This window comes from Theropithecus gelada, chromosome 1 (assembly GCF_003255815.1).
Source record: "Theropithecus gelada isolate Dixy chromosome 1, Tgel_1.0, whole genome shotgun sequence".
Classification (NCBI taxonomy): domain Eukaryota; kingdom Metazoa; phylum Chordata; class Mammalia; order Primates; family Cercopithecidae; genus Theropithecus; species Theropithecus gelada.
Genome location: NC_037668.1, coordinates 44,324,504 through 44,343,866, shown reverse-complemented (window position 1 = coordinate 44,343,866; position 19,363 = coordinate 44,324,504). Strand labels below are relative to the sequence as shown.

Below are 19,363 nucleotides of genomic sequence, written 5' to 3'. Positions count from 1 at the left end.
GGCTGACAAGCAGCAGTGAGTTGTGCAGAGGAAGGGGAAGAGCGTCCCAGGCAGAGAAAATGGCAGTGCAAAGGCCCTGCGGTGGGAGCATGCCTGGTGTTTGAGGAATCAAGAAGGCCATGAGCAGCCGGGTGTGGTGGCTCACTCCTGTAATCCCAGCGCTTTGGGAAGCCAAGATGGGTGGGTCACTTGAGGTCAGGAATTTAAGACCAGCCTGGCCAATATGGTGAAACCTCATCTCTACTAAAAATACAAAAATTAGCTGGGCGTGGTGGTGCATGCATGTAATCCCAGCTACTCAGGAGGCTGAGGTAGAAGAATCGCTTGAACCCAGGAGGCGGAGGTTGCAGTGAGCACTCCAGCTCCAGTCTGGGCAACAGAGCAAGACTCTGCCTCAAAAAAAAAAAAAAAAAAAAAAAAAAAAAAGGGCCATGAACGAGGGCTAGAGAGAAGGAGATGAGGTGGGAGAAGTGGGGTGGAGTCAGATCTGGTGGGCCCTGTGAGCCACAGAAGGACTTTGAACTTCATTTTAGGTGCGGTAAGAGCTAGTAGAGGGCTTTGGGCAGGGGAGGGGTATGACCTCTACTGTGTGAAATTGAGTGGGGTGAGGGGATGAGCAGCGAAGCAGAGAGACCCTTGGGGAGCCATCTGAGCAGTCCAGGCAGTGCCTAATGTAATACACATCAGAGTCCTGGGGTGGTGCCAGGCACACAGCAGGCGCTGCAGGATGGCAGTCATTGCTGTTACTGTTTTTGTTTATTTGAGACAGGGTCTTGCTCTTTCACCCGGGCTAGAGTGCAGTGACACAACCATAGCTCATTGCAGCCTCAACCTTCCAGGCTCAAGCAATCCTCCTGCCTCAGCCTCTCAAGGAACTGGGACTACAGGAGGTATATGCCACCATGCCAGGCCAGTTTTTTTGTATTTTTTGGTAGAGATGGAGTCTCACTATGTTGCCAGGGCTGGTCTCAAACTCCGGGGCTCAAGCAGTCCTCCTACCTCGGCCTCCCAAAGTGTTGGGATCACCCAGCTTGCTGTTATTATTTAAAACTCTGGGCTGGGCGTGGTGGCTCATGCCTGCAATCCCAGCACTTTGGGAGGCCGAGACAGGTAGATCACTTGAGGTCAGGAGTTTGAGACCAGCCTGGCAAACATGGTGAAATCCTGTCTCTACTAAAACTAAAAAAATTAGCTGGGTGCAGTGGCGCATACCTGTAATCCCAGCTACTCAGGAGGCTGAGGCAGGAGAATTGCTTGAGCCCAGGAGGCAGAGGTTGCAGTGAGCCGAGATCGTGCCACTGCACTCCAGACTGGGTGACAGAGCGAGACTCCATCTCCAAAACAAAACAAAATAAACAAAAAAACCCAAAAACCCTTTGGAATCAGGCACACTTAGGTCGCGGCTGTGACTTGAGTTCTTTGTGGCTGGGTGCATTGGAGCCAATTATGTAACTTCGCTGAGACTTCATGCTGTCATCTGTAAAGTGAGTAGCGTGGTGCCGGGAATGTTAAAGCAGGTAAGGGACAGATGTAATGTTTTGGGCACAGGGAATGGCTCGTGGTTGGTTCAATATTTTTGTCATAATTTCCAGTCAGCAGCAGGAGGATAAAGAAGGGGTAAGCGGATAAGAGGTACTGCTATGTTTGAAATGAGTAATCTCTGAGGAGCTTTTTGGCTAGTTCCTGCCGCTAACCCTGGCAAAAGGCAGGTTTGGAGGGTGGTAGTGGGGAGGGAAGGGTACAAAGGGTGTCTCTTCTGTATTTGGTCACCAAATAATGGCTCAGCATCTAGAACAAGGCACAGGGTTCTAGCTTCGGTACTAGAAAGAGCCAATAATACTCATGACAGTAATGATAACAGTAGTAATAACCAACGCTTACCCGCTGTTTAACTGCTGGTAGTAATTAAGGTAACACTAGCTAATGTGATAGTGAAACCCTGAATCCTCAGAGGCTTAGCACAATGGAAGTTTATTTCTCATTCATGCAAAGTCCTCCTGGGCGTTTGGCCGGTGGCTTTCTATGTGGTGACCCAGGGACCCAGATCCCTTCTGTCTTGTGGTTCCAGCATCCCCTAGGACCTTGGAATTATTTCCTTCTAGCTGATGGAGCAGGAAGGAGAGAAATAATTTTATGGGCCAAGCCTAAAGTAGCACGCTTTCTTTCTGTCTTAATTCTATGGACCAGAACTTGACCACAAGGCCATACCTGACTGCACGGGAGTCTGGGAAATGGCTTTTAGCCGTATTCCTAAGAGAATCGGAAATGCTTTGTGGTGAGCACATTGCAGTTTCTGCCACACCATATCCAGGCATATAGCTTAGCACGGGGTATTTTATTTGATGCTCATGCTAGAGACAGGCACCATTATTATCCCATTTTGGAGATGAGGAAACTGAGGCTCAGGGAAGTGAAGACTCTGGCGCAGGGTCTGTGAGCCAAGATTGGAGTCCAGGTGGCCAGATGCTGAAGCTGTTAGCATCCAGATTTCTTTTTATTTTATTTTATTTTTATTTTATATTTTTGAGACGGAGTCTTGCTCTGTCGCCCAGGCTGGAGTGCAGTGGCCGGATCTCGGCTCACTGCAATCTCCGCCTCCCGGGTTTACGCCATTCTCCTGCCTCAGCCTCCCGAGTAGCTGGGACTACAGGCGCCCGCCACGTCGCCCGGCTAGTTTTTTGTATTTTTTGGTAGAGACGGGGTTTCACCGGGTTAGCCAGGATGGTCTCGATCTCCTGACCTCGTGATCCGCCCGTCTCGGCCTCCCAAAGTGCTGGGATTACAGGCTTGAGCCACCGCGCCCGGCCAGCATCCAGATTTCTAAGAGGAATTCAGTCATATTTTTTTTTTTGGAGAATTGGGTGGAAGCAGTGGACACATACATGGGGTTCAGATATGACCTCGTGGAACCCACAGAACCCAGCAGGACTATGGGGGAGAACTTTGGGGATGGTGAGCCAAGGGTAGGTGTCACCTGGTGCCAGGAGCTGATATCCTGTCCCCTTCCCCCAACTGTTAGGGCCGTGGTCAGGATAGGGCACAGAATAATTCAGTTCAGTTCCCTAAGGACATCTGGGGCCCCCTCTGCTGAGCTGGGCGTGCAGGGCTGGACATGCTGGCCCAGGGGTATTTGTATTTGTGGCTTCCCCCTGCTCTGATAGGCAGGTGTGCAGCCTGTAGCGGGGATTTTTGGAGGCTGCCTAGAGGGAGAAGAGTGGGCATCCCTGTGGTTTGTAGTGGCAGCTCTCTGCTGCTGGCCGGTTTAGTTTAGTTTAGTTTTTTTTTTTTTTTGAGACAGAGTCTCGCTCTGTCACCCAGGAGTTCAATGGTGCGATCTCAGCTCATTGCAACCTCTGCCTCCCGGTTTCAAGTGATTCTTGTGCCTCAGCCTCCCGAGTAGCTGGTACTGCAGGCACCCACCACCACGCCCAGCTAATTTCTGTATTTTTAGTACAGATGGGGTTTCACCACGTTGGCCAGGCTGGTCTAGAATTCCTGATCTCAAGCAATCCACCTGCCTCAGCCTCCCAAAGTGTTGGGATTACAGGCGTGAGCCACCGCACCCGGACAGTGGCTGGTTTAGTTTTGCCCAAATCTGGCTTGCTTGCCATTGCAACTTGGCAACATTTATCTTTTCTGCCCTGTTTCTTGGTTTTTCCATCTGCAGGGCAGGTTCCTTAGTTGGGCATGAGCGGTCCAGCCTGGACTGATGAGCATTTGTACAGCACCGTGGCATTCTGGGTCTGACCTCGATACAGTAGTAGAGCCTCAAAGTGCAAATGCTTCGGCCTTGCCCTTCAGTCACTTATTGGGAGGCTGCTGGTGAAAGTGGAATGAGCTGTGGGCTCACCACTTCCCTGAAGCATGTCACCTTGAATAGGTGAGAGCCCAATCTCTCTGAGCCTCAGTTTTCTCATCTGGAAATGGGTCAAAGTAAGGATTTAATGAGATAATGTGAATATGCCCCCTTTGGGGCACAGCATGGAGCAGAAGGCACCCAGAGGCCGAGGGCTGAGGCATAGCAGTGAAGCAGGACGAGACACAGGCAAAACTCCTCAGACACCGGGTTAAAGAAGGAAGGAGCTTTATTCGGCTGGGAACTTCGGCAGACTTGTGTCTTAAAAGCGGAGCTCCTCAAGTGAGCAATTCCTGTCCTCCTTCAGGGCTTACAACTCTAAGGACAGGAGCCCAGACACATGATGCTAATGACGAAAGGAACAGCGGCCACCATTGGCTAATAGCTCACCACCTGCCAGGTGTGGCAGGTACTTACTATTAGTCTCATTTTTTTGTTGTTTTTGGTAGGACAGAGTCTCGCTATGTTGCCCAGGCTGGTCTCAAACTCCTGGGCTCAAGCGCGTCTCCCATCTTGGCCTCCCAAAGTGCTGGGATTACAGACGTGAACCACCATGCCCAGTCTAGTCTCATTTTATTTTATTTTATTTTATTTTTTATTTTATTTTATTTTATGTATTTATGTATTTATGTATTTATTTATTTAATTTTTTCAAGGCAGAGTCTTGCTCTGTCACCCAGGCTGGAGTGCTGTGGCACAATCTTGGCTTACTGTCACCTCCTCCTCCGGGGTTCAAATGATTCCCCTGCCTCAGCCTGCTGACTAGCTGGGATTACATGCACATGCCACCAAGCCCCAGCTAATTTTTTTTTTTTAGATGGAATCTTGCTCTGTCGCCCAGGCTGGAGTGCAGTGGTGCGATCTCGGCTCACTGCAAGCTCAGCCTCCCGGGTTCATGCCATTCTCCTGCCTCAGCCTCCCGAGTAGCTGAGACTACAGGCGCCCGCCGCCACACCTGGCTAATTTTTTTTGTATTTTTTAAATAGAGACGGGGTTTTGCCGTGTTAGCCAGGATGGTCTTGATTTCCTGACCTCATGATCCACTCGCCTTGGCCTCCCAAAGTGCTGGGATTACAGGTGTGAGCCACTGCGCCTGGCCAATTTTAAATTTTTATCTATTTATTTTTTTTGAGACAGTCTTACTGTGTCGCCAGGCTGAAGTGCAGTGGCGTGATCTCGGCTCACTGCAACCTCCGCCTTCCAGGTTCAAGCGATTCTCCTGACTCAGCCTCCCAAGTAGCTGGGACTACAGGCATGCACCACCATGCCCAGCTAATTTTTATATTTTTATTAGAGACAAGGTTTCACCATGTTGGCCAGGATAGTCTCAATCTCTTGACCTCGTGATCTGCCCACCTTGGCCTCCCAAAGTGCTGGCATTGCAGGCTAATTTTTGTATTTTTAGTAGAGATGGGGTTTCACTATGTTGGCCGGGCTGGTCTCGAACTCCTGACCTCAAGTGATCATCTGCCCACCTCAGCCTCCCAAAGTGCTGGAATTACAGGTTTCAGCCACCACGCCTGGCCTGGTCTAGTCTCCTTTTAGAGATGAGAAAACTGAGGCTCAGGGAGGTAACCTGTTCAAGGTCATACTGTCTTGAACACCATACTTGCAAGTGACTGAGCTGTGTCTCACATGCAACCTCAGACCTGATACTGACTCCAGAGCTGTGTGCCTAACCACTATACCACATAGCCTCCTTGCCCCAGGGAAAGAACAATGGGAGGTGGTGGGTGACCTCTGTGTTTCAGGGCCCTGGGATATAGGGACTGTGCTTTTCTTTTTTTTCTGAGACAAATTTCACTCTTGTTGCCCCGGCTGGAGTGCAATGGCACTATCTCGGGTCACTGCAACCTACGCCTCCCGGGTTCAATTGATTCTCCTGCCTCAGCCTCCCAAATAGCTGGGATTACAGGCATGCGCCACCACGCCCGGCTAAGTTTTACATTTTTGGTAGAGATGGGGTTTCACCATATTGGTAAGGCTGGTCTCAAACTCCTGACCTTAGGTGATCCGCCCACCTTGGCCTTCCAAAATGTTGAGATTACAGGCCTGAGCGCCCATGCCTGGCCGGTACTGTGCCTTTTGGATTTTCAAATGAATGAAATGAGGATTTCTTGGGTGTTGGCCATGTGACCCCCCGGCACCGTGTCATGTGCTGGTTATGCACACATGATATTCTGTTTCATCCCATCCCCGGACGGCTCCATGTGGTGAGTGCCGATATTATCACATCTTATGTAAGAGGACACTGAGGCTCAGAGAGGCAAAGTCACTGTTGCTGGTGCACCCAGCTAGTGGGGGCTGGGGTGGGTGTGCAGGGGCCAGAAGCTTCTCAATAAGTGCCCGCAGGGCAAGGCTGGGGCATTTGTAGGTGGGGGCTGTGCCACTGTGTGTAGGTCAGACCTAGGAATGCCACAGGTGTTGCATAAATGCTCATCAGTCCAGGCTGGACCGCTCATGCCCAACTAAGCAGCCTAGCCTGCTCTGGGTGACCTCACAGCCTGCATTCTTTGCCCTACACCTGTTGTGGGAAAGCGTGCTCCCAGCATGCCGTAAATCCTTGCATTCTTAGCTAACCATGTGACCCCCAGTTCTGGGCCAGCAAAGATGATCTGGAAGACTTAGGACTCTGGCCTTTCCTGTCTCATGGCTACTGACCCCATCCCCTGGCTTGGAGGGCTCTAGGACCCAGCAACCTGTGGAGGGTGGAGAGTGTGTGAGGTCCTGACCTCCAGGTACCTCCCCTCTTTTCCTCCCCCCATTCCCTCTTGTCTTTCCTCCCTCCCTTTCTCTCCCTTCTCCTCCCCTCTCTTTATTCTTCCTCTTCCTTCAGCTCCCGCCTCTGCTTCCCTCCTCTTCTGTCCTTTCCCATCCCCTCCCGCTTCAGCCCCCATCCCGCTCCTCCCACCCCGGTGGTCACATGGGGGCGCCGCCGGATTTAAGCTTAATCTGCCTGGTGCTCAGCACAGCAGCCTGGCTGTGGCGCGTGCTGACTGAGCTAGTCTTGGGGTCCTGGGAAAGGGGGCTGGAGGAGTGCCCACAGCCTCCCCCCCATGAGCTTGGGGCTGGCGGGGGCACAGGAGGTCGAGCTGACACTAGAGACGGTTATCCAGGTGGGTCCTGGGGGCTGTGCCCACCCTGTCTGGGGCGGGGTAGCGTGGACTTAGCAGGAGTGGTGAGAGGTGTGTGCCTCTTGGGGGTCAAGGGGTGGGAGGGGTGTGGTGGTGGTGGGGCATAAGGGGCCCCTGTTTGCAGTTCCTGGCAAGACGGGGGAGGGGGCAGAGGTACACACAGGGTGCACCTGCTGTGGCTCCCTCATCCCAGTGCCCTGCATTGGGAGAAGGGGAGTCCCTACTTCCAGATTTTAGGGTTCAGAGGACCTCTGGCATAGCCGGATCCTCATCCATCTAGGGTCGGAGCCAGATTGGAGCCCCCAACACTGGACTGCCTCAGTGGGGTTTGGGAGTTGCTCGTGGGGTTTGGTTCGCATCTCTGGCCCTGGGTGGCCTTCTTCCAGGGGCGGGGAGCGCACAAGAGGCTCCTCCCACGGGGATTTTTTGGATTCTAATTCCCAGGCTTCACTCCATCTTGCCGGGGCTCCTGGGGACCCATATCTTGGGCGGTAGGACTTGGCTCTCCCCCCTGAGGCCAGGGAGCCCCGGGTCCCAGGTCCCCCGAAGACCCTCTCGCTTTTCCTACAGACACTGCAGTGTCCTGTGCCAGGAGAAGGGCTTGGGCACGCGGGACCTGGCCCAGGACGCTCAGACCACCAGCCTGCCTGCCCACATCAGGGAGATTGTCACCTGCAACCTCTCCCGGCCTGAGAGCCCAGGTGCCACCCCCATCCGCTCCCCTCCACAGACACCACCCACATTTTACCTCTTTGCATGTCCCTTTCCTGAGCAGTCACCATGATGATCATGACTGTAACTCGCTGTGGGGCAGGCACAACCCTATGATGGAAGAACCCATTTTACAGATGAGGAAACGGAGGCTCAGGGATGTAATTTGCCCAGACTTATTCCGCATGTGGTGCAACTAGAAGGAAGGGCTGAGCATCCCCTCCGTGCTTGCCTGTAGCCTGCTGCAAAGATGTGAACCCCAAATCCCATATTCCCACCCGGGGAAGTTGTGAGCTGGTTGAACCCAAGATGTAGGGAAAGGGCAGCTCAGCTCAGACCAGGGTTTTGCAGAAGTCTGAGTGGATGGCGCTGTCCATGCATTTCCCATGTGGGCAGGAAGGTGGATGGTCCCTGCTTCTCTCAGTGGGTGGCACACATGGTGGTGGTATGTCATTATGTGGCTTGAGGGTCTGGGAAGGGCACAGTCAGTTGCAGCTGGTGTGCTGGCAGCTCTCCATGATGGCGTTTTGGTGTTCTAACCATTGTCTCTGTTCAACTGACAAGCTACAGACGGGCCCCCTCCTTGGGAGCACCAGGGATGCTGGTGCCCTGGAGCCCCAGACAGAGAGAGACTCAGGGGGCCCTCACCCTGACACCTGGGGCGTATGTCCAGTTCTCCCGGGGTAGAAGGGAAACCCACAGGAGGTGGACAACCCCGCTTCTCCTGCTGGCCTTTCTTTCCCTCTTCTGTCTTTCTCCTCCTCCTCACAACCTGACCCACGCTATCCTGAGTCCTAGCCTTTAAAGTTCCTTGAAGCTCTTCCCTTGAGTGCGGCTTCGATGCTTTTCTGGGAGGATCTGGTTACTATTCTACCTTTTTTTTTTTTGAGACAGAGTCTCGCTGTGTTGCCCTGGCTGGAGTGCAGTGGTGCAATCTCGGCTCATTGCAACCTCCGCCTCCTGGGTTCAAGTGATTCTCCTGTCTCAGCCTCCCAAGTAGCTAGGACTACAGGCATATACCACCATGCCCAACTAATTTTTGTATTTTCAGTAGAGACAGGACTTCGCCATGTTGGCCAGGCTTGTCTCAAACTCCTGACCTCAGGTGATCCTCCCATCTCGCCTCCCAAAGTGCTAGGATTACAGGCGTGAGTCCGTGCCCGCCCCACCGATTTTACAGATAAGTAAAACAGGCCCCAGAGAAGAATAGTAATTGGAAAAGGAGGGAGCAAGAACTCAGGGGTCTCCTGGCTCCTAGACTGAGTCTCTCTCCTGCACCTCCAAAAGCTGCTGGGCCACACTTTAGCTGGAGCTGTGTTCACTTTATGTCCAGCTTTGTATCCCCTCCTTGCCTTCCTCCCTGTTCTCAGCTCTGTTTGCAGGCCTGGTGCTGCAGCCATTCCCACCTGGGCTCATCTCAGGGGCCTGGATGGTTTTCTTGCCCTCCCCCCATGTGGGGAGGATGTCCCACTGGACCCAGAAGCCAACCATGTACTCACTGTCCCTTGCCAGTCCCGCTGCCAGCCACGGAGATGGCATCGCTGCTGTCACTGCAGGAGGAGAACCAGCTGCTGCAGCAGGAGCTGTCCCGCGTGGAGGACCTGCTGGCCCAGAGCCGTGCCGAGCGCGATGAACTTGCCATTAAGTACAACGCGGTCAGCGAGAGGGTGGGTGCCGCCCAGGTGGTGGGCTAGGCCAGAGCTCCCCTGGTTTGAGGGCATGGAGGCATCTAGACCAGGCCCACACATGGGGCAAAAGATGGGCCCTGGTGTCAGGTTGGCCTGAGCTTGGATTGAGGCTCTGCCACCTTGAGTGGCGTTGAACAAATCACTACATTCTTCAAGCGTGTTTTCTGTAGTGGGGATTGTAATGGGACGTGGAGTTGTGTGAGTAATAGGAAATAGTAGAATAAAGTGCCTGGCATAGGGGCATTTTGTTCCCATCTGTCCCAGGCCTGTTAGGGATGCGGGACACAGAGAACGAGATCCCTAGAGATTCCTGCCCCTTGAGTTTCTAGGCATCTCCCTGTGCTACCACTGCCACGGGCCTTGGGGCTGAGGCGGTGGCTGGATGCTGGCTGGAGGCTGGTGTGGCCACCCGCGGTGTTCTGCAGGCCATCTGGGGCAGCCACAAGACCTGCCGCCACTGCCTATTGGAATGGGTTCCAGGCAGGGAAGGAAGGAGAAGCAGGCCTGTCTTCATGTCCAGGCAGGATTCACATCACCCATGCTGCAGGCTTGTGGGGGTCCCACAGCCTGGGGCGGGAGCTGGGTGTGAGCCGGTGCCAGGGGTGCGTGATGCTGTTGATGCACTGTCTGCTTTGGGCCTCCAGGTGGCCGGGAGGTGACCCTGGAAAGTTGGTGGTGGCTGAAGATTGGTAAGGGAGTTGCAAGTGGGACCGAGTGTATGTGTGCAGATGGGAGGCATGCAGGTGGCAATAACATATTAATAGTAGCTACTGTTTATTGAGTGCCTAGTATGTGCCAGGCACGTGCTGAGTGTTTCACATTTAATACACCAAGTTTGGGACCATTATGATGCCCATTTAACAAAGGAGAAAACTGAAGCTCAGGGATGGGAAGCACCGTGCTGGGGGCACACAGCCAGTTAAGGCTAGACACCAGGTCTTCCAGCGCAGCCCTGGGGCTCTGTTTGGTTTCTAGACTAACCCAGTCTAGAACCAAAGTTCTGAAGTTTTGTTTCCTACGTACGGGAAGAGACTCTGGGCTAAGGATTTCAGGGCACAGCTGGCCCCCGCAAAGTTGGAAGGGACCCAGAGAGGCAGCGGCTGGCCCAGGGTCCCCTGTGTGGTAGTGGCAGAGCTGGGGTTGGCGTGGGACCCCTGAGCTGGGCTTGTCCAGGCTGGAGCCCGCACTGGGAGGAGGGTGTGTGTTCCTGTGTGTGACTATGGGCCGTGTCCGTGTCCTGGGATTTGCCTGGCTGGACAAACCCCCGACGAGTTGGGACTTGTGAGGGAGGTGGGTAGGCAGCCCACAGTGGCCCCTAGCATCAGGACAGTGGAGAGCTAGTTTTCCCAGGGTCTGCAGCGGGTGTGTAGGGCATGCTGGCCCCAGTCTTGCATTGTCAGTGTTGATGGGGCCCTGAGCCAGCCCTCTCTTTCCTTTTGGCCCATGCATGGCACAGTGCCACACCCCCAGGGCCTGCCTCTTAAATGCCACCTTCTGAAGCTAGCCCTGCCCCCAGTTGGCAGGGAAGGGAAGAGGTGGGAGGTGACAGGTTCCTCCTCTGCTGGGACATAGCAGCTGGGGCTGGGACTGCAGCACAGGGGGTCTGGGTTAGTGTGGAAGGCTCCCTCCTGTGGCTAGGGGGGCCCCAAATGGCACGCAGAGGGCGCCCGCTGCTTCAGTTGTCCTCTATCCACCATGGTTTGAATGAGGCTCCACCTGGAGGCAGAGGTGGAATAGGAATGACTGCAAAGGCCTTTCCTGGAGGGTGGGTCCCAGAGAACTTCAGAGCCTGGAGATCACCTTATCACAGATAGGGAAAGTAAGTCCTGGAGAGGGGGCATGATAGGCCCAAGGTCAGTGGTGATGCTGGGATGAGACCCTTGGTCCAGGGCTCTGCAGTTGGGCAACATTCTCTTTCCCTGCCACCCCCTTGTCTCCATGGCCACAGGTGGCAAGTGCCTGCCCCTGCGGCCCTCACTGGCATGGTGGGCTGGGTTGGGGGGCAATCAGCGAGATTTTTCTGATCTTTCCAACCCTGCATGGGGAGTGGAGGGAGGGTCAGGTCTTTATCCTGTTGCCTGCATGTCCTGCAGGGAAACTGAGGCACTCCCAGAGGCCACCTCCCAGCCAAGAGAGAGGATCTCAGGGCCCCAATGGGGGTCCCTCCTTCTTGCTGTCCCTGAGAAGCAGGTGTAGGCGTAGCTGGGAATGGAAAGGAGGGAGTGGCCACGCCTCCCTTAGCTCAGAGGAGAGACCCCCTGGGCTCCCTTGTGTCCATAGCAACCCGGAAAGACTAAATTGAATGGCGGTCTGAGGGCAGTGGTTGCTAGGGGAGACAGTCAACTTCTTTCATCTCTGGCTTAGTGGCAGCCTCCTTCCCTTTTGAATTACAAGTAAAATTGAAAGGCTGTTTTGTGCGGGGTGAAGTTTGTGGAAAGGGGTGAGGTGTGGCCGACAGGACAGGGTCCTGGCCTTGGCGGGAGGAGAATCCGGCAACAGCCTGAACCCCTCTGTGTCCCAGAGGCAAACAGCACTTGCTTCACACAGATATGCAGTGTGTACACGACACAGGCCACACTGGGCCCCACACAGAGACACACAGATGCACAAAACATGCCACCAACAACATAGTGAGACCCTAAAACCAGGCTGCGCCTACACTTGCTTCTCAGGGACAGAAACACTCCAATTCACAGAATATGCACATTGTAACCCACAGCCACAGCCAGATGCTGCACAACCCCACACAGGCACAGAACAGTCATCCCACCACCGCGGACCCATAACACCCACATGCAGATGACACAGCACGCTGTCTCCCACCTCATGGTTGCACACGGACAGAGAAAGCATACAGTTCAACATAGCCACCAATCAGCCCACAAAGGCATACCCAGATGCACAAAGTGTGTATCACACATACCAGGGAGCCCAGGCACACTCCCCAGACCCACGCACGTGCGGTTGTACACTTGCCTCGCCGACAACACAGACATATGCCCTGATACACACAGCCAGACCCAACACCTGCACCACAACATAGACCTTCAGCCAGATGCCGCCTTACCCGTTCACGGGAAGGCTCAGGGGCACCAAACCGTCGACATGAACTCAGCACTCACACACAAACACACACAGGGTCCTGCCTGGAGACAAATGACAAAATAACACCCTGTTCGCACCTAGTGAGGGCCACCAACATCAGTGCACAGCATGTGTGGCTGCCCCAGGCCAGCGCCACCACACACAGATGCGGACACTGCTCACCAATGACCTCAGTGGGCTTGGCGCAGACACTTGGCAGGCCTGCGGCGGCCGTCCAGGAGAAACCCCCTACTTCCAACTCCCCTGAGCACCCTTGGACTGTGTTCCTCCAGACTCAGGGGCTCAGGCAATCTGCCAGCCTCAGCCTCCCAAAGTGCTGGGATTATAGGCATGAGCCACTGCACCAGGCCAAAATTCCTGATTTTAATCCACTAGAATATTCAGCTTTGCTACCAAGGACCTCACAGCCTCTAGTGATGAAGAGACGTAGATCCCCAAAATTCTAGACTAAGGAAGCGAGTGGTCAGTGATATGTACATGGGACAGAGGGAATGTCCTGGAGGCTCAGAAGGATGGGAGGGATGGGGAGGTCAGAAAAACCGCTTTGTGGAGATGGAATTTGCTCAGAGCCTCAAGGAATGGGTAGGGTTGAAGCAGAGCTGCAGACACTCCAAGCAGAAGCAAGGCATGAGCAAAGGCAGGGAGGTGCGAGCCCATGGCAGCCAGGGGGGTTGAAGGAAGGGCTGGTACAGGGAAAGGAGAGCCTGCCTCAGCGGGGGAGCTTGGGCCTGCTTGATCTTTGAACAGGGGCATCTGATCGGTGTGAGCAGTCAGCTCAACAGCAGTGTCGGGAGGCTGTAGAGAGAGCCCCAAGGCAGGGGGCCAAGCTGTTTCATTTAGTGCATTAAAAACCTTTTAGTTAGTAATCTTTTCTTTATTTTTTCTTTTCTTTATGGCTCACTACAGCCTCGGCCTCCTGGTCTCAAGCAGTCCTCCTACCTCAGGTCCTGTGCGATTCGGAACACAGGTGCATGCCACCAGGCTTGCTGATTTTTTTATTTCTTGTAGAGTCGAGGTGTCACTTTGTTGCCCAGGCTGGTCTTGAACTCCTGAGCCTAAGTGATCCTCCTTCCTTGGCCTTCCAAAGTGCTGGGATTATAGGCGTGAGCAACCACACCTGGTTTAATAATCTTTTCTTAATATCATCAAATAGCCAGTGTCTAGATTTTCCATATGTCTCATAAATGTCACAGTAGGCCAGGTGCAGTGGCTCAGGCCTGTAATCCCAGTAGTTTGGGAGGCCGAGGCGGGCAGATCACCTGAGGTCAGGAGTTAGAGACCAGCCTGGCCAACGTGGTGAACCCACACCTCTACTAAAAATAAAAAAATTATCCAGGTGTGGTGACACACGCCTGTAATCCCAGCTACTGGGGAGGCTGAGGCACCAGACTCGCTTGAACCCAGGAGGCAGAGGCTTCAGTGAGCCGAGATCACACCACTGCACTCCAGCCTGGGTGACAGAGAGAAACTGTCTCAAGAACAGGAAAAAAAAAGTCACAGATAGTCTTACTTTAGTTTTTTCTTTACAATTTGTTTGAATCCAGATCCATAGACATTCACAAAATGTGACTGGTGGCTTTGTCTTTTCTTTTCTTTTTTTTTTTTTTTTTTTGAGACTGAGTCTCACTCTGTTGCCCAGGCTGGAGTGCAGTGGCCGGATCTCAGCTCACTGCAAGCTCCACCTCCTGGGTTTACACTGTTCTCCTGCCTCAGCCTCCCGAGTAGCTGGGACTACAGGCGCCCGCCACCTCGCCCGGCTAGTTTTTTGTATTTTTTAGTAGAGACGGGGTTTCACCAGGTTAGCCAGGATGGTCTCGATCTCGTGACCTCATGATCCGCCCATCTTGGCCTCCCAAAGTGCTGGGATTACAGGCTTGAGCCACCGCGCCTGGCCAACTTTTGTATTTTCAGTAGAGATGGGGACTTCACCATGTTGGCCAGGCTGGTCTTGACCTCAGATGATCCACCTATCTTGGTCTGCCAAAGAGCTGGGATTACAGGCCCGAACCACTGTGCCCGGCCCCTGCTTTGTGTTTTAAGTTCCTTTTAACTTATTTGTTCAGGAAACTGGGCCAATTGTCCTTGGAGATTCTCATGGCCTGGATTTTGTTGGTTGCATCCTTATGGTGTCAATTAACATGTTTCTTTATCCCATGTATTTCCTGTAAATTGGATGTTGGATCTAAAGCTAGGTCAGATTCAGGTTCTTCTGCTTGCTTTTATTTTATATTAATTAATTAATTAATTAATTAATCAAGACTCCATAAGTAGAATGTATTCTTCCATCGGGATGTCCCTATGCCTGTTGTCTCTCCTTTCAAGATCCAACCCACTCATCAGAGGCTGCAAAACTGTGAGCTTCTCATTTAGTCAGTCCTTTTATATTAATTAGAATTCTGGAATGAGGCAGTGTCCCTCCTTAGTATTGGATAATCAGGGGTACAGTTCATTCAGGAAAGGAAAGGATTTAACCTGTATTATGGACTTAAAATACATTTTTTTTTTTTGAGACAGTGTCTCTCTGTTGCCCAGGCTGAAGTGCAGTGGCACAATCACAACTCACGTTAGGCTTGACCTCCCAGGGTGAAGTGATCCTCCCACTTTAGCCTCCCAAGTAGCTGGGACTGTAAGTGTGCACCACTATGTCCAGCTAATTTTTTTTTTTTTTTTTTTAGAGACAGGGTCTTGCTGTGTTGCCCAGGCTGGTCTCAAACTCCTGGACTCAAGCAATCCACCTGCCTTGGCCTCCTAAAGTGCTGGAATTACAGAAATGGGCCTGCAAAAATACATTTTTAAGGCCAGGCTCGGTGGCTCATGCCTGTAATTCCAGCCTTTGGGAGGCTGAGGCAGGTAGATCATCTGAGGTCAGGAGTTCAAGACCAACTTGGCCAACATGGTGAAACCCCGTCTCTACTAAAAAATACAAAAATTAGCTGGGTGTGGTGACGTACGTCTGTAATTCCAGGTACTCGGGAGGCTGAGGCAGGAGAATTGCTTGAACCAGGGAGGCGGAGGTTGCAGTGAGCCGAGATTGTAGCACTGTACTCCAGCCTGGGCAACAGAGTGAGACTCCGTCTCAAAAAAACAAAAACAAAATTTTTAAGTAGCCTTGAAAATTTTTGTATTTTACTTTTGATTAAGTCACGTGTTCACAAGGTTCACATTTCAAAAGGGTACACAGTAAAACGGCTCCCTTTCACCTCTGACCCTAGATATTCCCCTTCCCTCCTTGTAGGCAAGCAGCATTATCAGCTTCTTTTTCTTTTTATATGTACAATTTTTTTTTCTTTTTTCGGCCACCAAGTTACTATGAGAAGCATTATCAGTTTCTTCTTCTTTTTTTTTTTCAAAATGCAGTCTCCCTCTGTCTCCCAGGCTGGAGTGCAGTGGCACGATCTTGGCTCACTGCAGCCCTCTGCCTCCCCGGTTCAGGCAATTCTCCCACCTCCACCTCCCAAGTAGCTGGGATTACAGGCATGAGCTAACACACCCAGCTAATTTTTGTATTTTTAGTAGAGGCAGGGTTTCGCCATGTTGGCCAGGCTGGTCTCGAACTCCTGACCTCAGGTGATCCTCCCGCCTTGGCCTCCCAAAGTGCTGGGATTACAGGCGTGAGCCACCGCTCCTGGCCTATCAGTTTCTTAAGTGACCTTCCAGGGTTATCTTACATAATCAAATAAAGCAGATCACACACACACACACACACAGACACATGCACACTTTTTTGTATATATGCCTGGTAAAATTTCATCTTCACAGTTCTCGAAGATGCTTTCCTCACATATTAGTTATAATTGGGAGGTGACTCTGTGTCAGACCAGTAAGAACTTCTCCACTGGTTTTCTTGACCACAGAGTGTTCCACTGAATAGATGTACCATCACGTACTTAGTAGCAGTCCCCTTTTGATAGACATTCAGGTTGTCACCAGGATTTTTTACACGAGCAATGCTGCAGTGACTTTGTGCACAAGCCATCTTCTCTGTGCTGGAGTATATCTTTGGATACGTTCTTAGAGGAGGAGCTGGTGGGAAGGTCCTATGCATGCATAGTTCTCGGAGCTTTCCCCCAGTGCTCTCCATTGTGGTTGTACTCACCTTCCCACCAGCTGTGTAGGGGAGCGCCTGTTACCCCAAAGCCCCTCCCTGTGTATTATGTGACCCTTGTTTTTCCCCCTAGTCTGATAGTGGACAAATGGCATCCCAGTGTAGGGTTTGTGTGTGTGTGTGTTTTTTTTTTTTCTTTCTCTTTTGTTTTTGAGATGGAGTCTCACTATGTTTCCCATGCTGGCCTCAAACTCCTGGGCTCAAGCAATCCTGCCTCAGCTTCCCACATAGCTGAAACTGCAGGTGCATGCCACCGCACCCAGCCTAGTATAGTTTTATTTTTATTTTTATTTTATTTATTTGTTTTTTGAGATGCAGTCTCACTGTGTCACCCAGGCTGGAATGCAGCGTCATGATCTCGGCTTACTGCAGTCTCCATGTCCTGGGTTCAAGCAATTCTCCTGCCTCAGCCTCCCAAGTAGCTGGGACTACAGGAGTGTGCCACCATGCCTGGCTAATTTTTTGTATTTTTAGTAGAGACGAGGTTTCACCATGATGGCCAGGCTGGTCTTGAACTCCTGACATCAGGTGATCTGCCTGCCTCAGCCTCCTAAAGTGCTGAGATTACAGGTGTGAGCCACCACGCCTGGCCCCAGCATAGTTTTAATTTGTAGTTGGGAGTGAGCCCCATCCCATCGCCAGCCTGTGCTCTCTCCCCAAGGGACCTGCTGCAGCTGGGAGGGGATCTGGCCCGGACATCATGAGCTGTCCAGGAGGCAGGCCTGGGACTGATCACGGACCTGCGGCTGGCAGAGAGCCGGACCGAGGCAGCCCTGGAGAAGCAGGCCCAGCTAGAGGAGCAGCTGCAGGACAAGAGGCTCCACGAGAAGGACCTGGCCCAGCAGCAGATGCAAAGCGACCTGGATGAGGCTGACCTCAGTGCCACGTGGGTACCTGGTGGGTGCTGCACAAGGCAGGCGTCCCTGCAGAAGGTGAAACTGGAGGGTTGGGGAGAAGGGAGCATCTGTTCACTAGGCACAGGGCCTTCCTCTGTGAGCTCAGCCAGTCTTCCCAGGCACCCCACTGAGGTTCCGAAGGCACTAGCCCGGTGTATATCATAAACAGCTTAGCCTCTGATGACAGAACTTGTGGCCGGGTGCGGTGGCTCACACCTGTAATTCCAGCACTTTGGGAGGCCAAGGTGGGGGGATTACCTGAGGTCAGGAGCTCAAGACCAGCCTGCCCAACAGGCGAAACCCTGTCTCTACTAAAATACAAAAACTAGCCAGGTGTGGTGGTGCGTGTCTATAATCCCAGCTATGAGGGAGGCTGAGACAGGAGAATCGCTTGAACCCAGGATGTGGAGGTTGCAGTGAGTGAAGATCACATCACTGTATTCCAGCCTGGATGACAGAGCAAAACTCCGTCTGAAAAAAATAAAACAAAAAAACTTGTGCCCCTTACTTCTGCCACCTGGACACGTCCTCAAGTGCTTTCCCATGAGATAAAGCTGGTGGGAACCTCATTCCCGTTTCACAGATGAGAAGCGTGAGGTCTGGAGAGGAGCCGGGACTTGCCTAAGGTCACACAGCCAGGGAGGTGGATGTTAGGGTCCCTGCCTCGGGTTTGGAGAAGCATGGTGGACACAGAGCTAGTGGATTTGAGAGGCAGTGGTGGTCCCCTATTCACCTCTGTTGCTCCCCCAACTCCAGAGTGACAGAGCTGGGCCTGGCAGTGGAGCGTCTTCAGAAGCAGAATCTGGAGAAGGATCAGGTCAACAAGGACCTCACCGAGAAGCTTGAGGCCCTGGTGAGACGCAGCTGCCCCTGAGATGTGGCAGGGTGGGATGGGGTACCGGCCAGATCCATGGACACAGGCTTAGGGCTGGGCTGCTTGGGCCGCCTGGGCCACCCCCAGCATCCCACTCACACTCAGGTTCAGGTCTCACAGGTGTGCAGTCTTCGTGGTAAGCACACTCACCTCCTCCATCCCATTTCTTCCCCCCAGCAGCCCTGTAGCATAATCCTCATGACACAGATGGGGAAACTGAGGCCCAAGAGGGGAAATGCTTGTCCAGTCTCAGAGCCAGTAAGCAGGAGAGTCGGGACTTGAACTCCCATTTGCGCTCTCCAGGTCCAGATGCTGCCTCTGGCAACCCAGCTCCTCCCCCTCCCCCACCAGTGGGACACTCACTACCCCAGGGTACAGCCTGGTTTGGTCACCCCTCTGTGTGGGGCCTGGCCTGGGTTCTAGGTTCGGCTCTCCTCCAATTGTCTGTGTGACATGGGGCAGGACACAGCTCTTCTCTGGGCTTGGTCTGTTCAGTGAGGGCCTCAGGCCTGCTGCCCCCCGGGCCAGGTGGCTGGCCTATGGACATGGCTTCAGAAGCCACCTGGTCAGTGGTGAGCCAGGGAGGGAAGGGAAAGGGAGGTTTGAGATAAGACAGAACCTGGACCACTCTTTGTCTCCCTAACTGCACTCCAGGAATCCCTGCGGCTACAGGAGCAGGCGGCCCTGGAGACAGAGGACGGAGAGGGGCTACAGCAGACCCTAAGGGACCTGGCACAGGTGTGAGCCCAGAGACTCGGGAAGATAGGGCCCTGCCAGGCAGTCCTGGGCTCCCCCGCCACGCCTTTTGGTGGCCTGGGACTGAACTGCAAATGGGTGGGGGCCTGGAGCCCAGGCTGTAGCTGCTCAGCACCCCTACTAGCTCACCCGGCCCCTGCCCTGGGGAACCCCCAGTGTCAGAGGGGAGGCACGGCCCTTCCGGAGCCCACCTGTGAGCAACGCCAAATGATGTCTTCGCAATAAATCGGAGGCCTCA

General features: G+C 53.1%; 1 pseudogene across 1 annotated transcript; it reads left to right on the top strand.

Moving 5' to 3' along the window:
* Nucleotides 1-6,912: 6,912 nt before the first annotated feature.
* Nucleotides 6,913-19,084, top strand: LOC112623813 (annotated as a pseudogene). Its single transcript, XR_003119214.1, has 6 exons — nucleotides 6,913-6,972; nucleotides 7,271-7,316; nucleotides 7,512-7,528; nucleotides 17,261-17,531; nucleotides 18,252-18,348; nucleotides 19,024-19,084. The product of XR_003119214.1 is annotated as an uncharacterized LOC112623813 (transcript).
* Nucleotides 19,085-19,363: the final 279 nt, after the last annotated feature.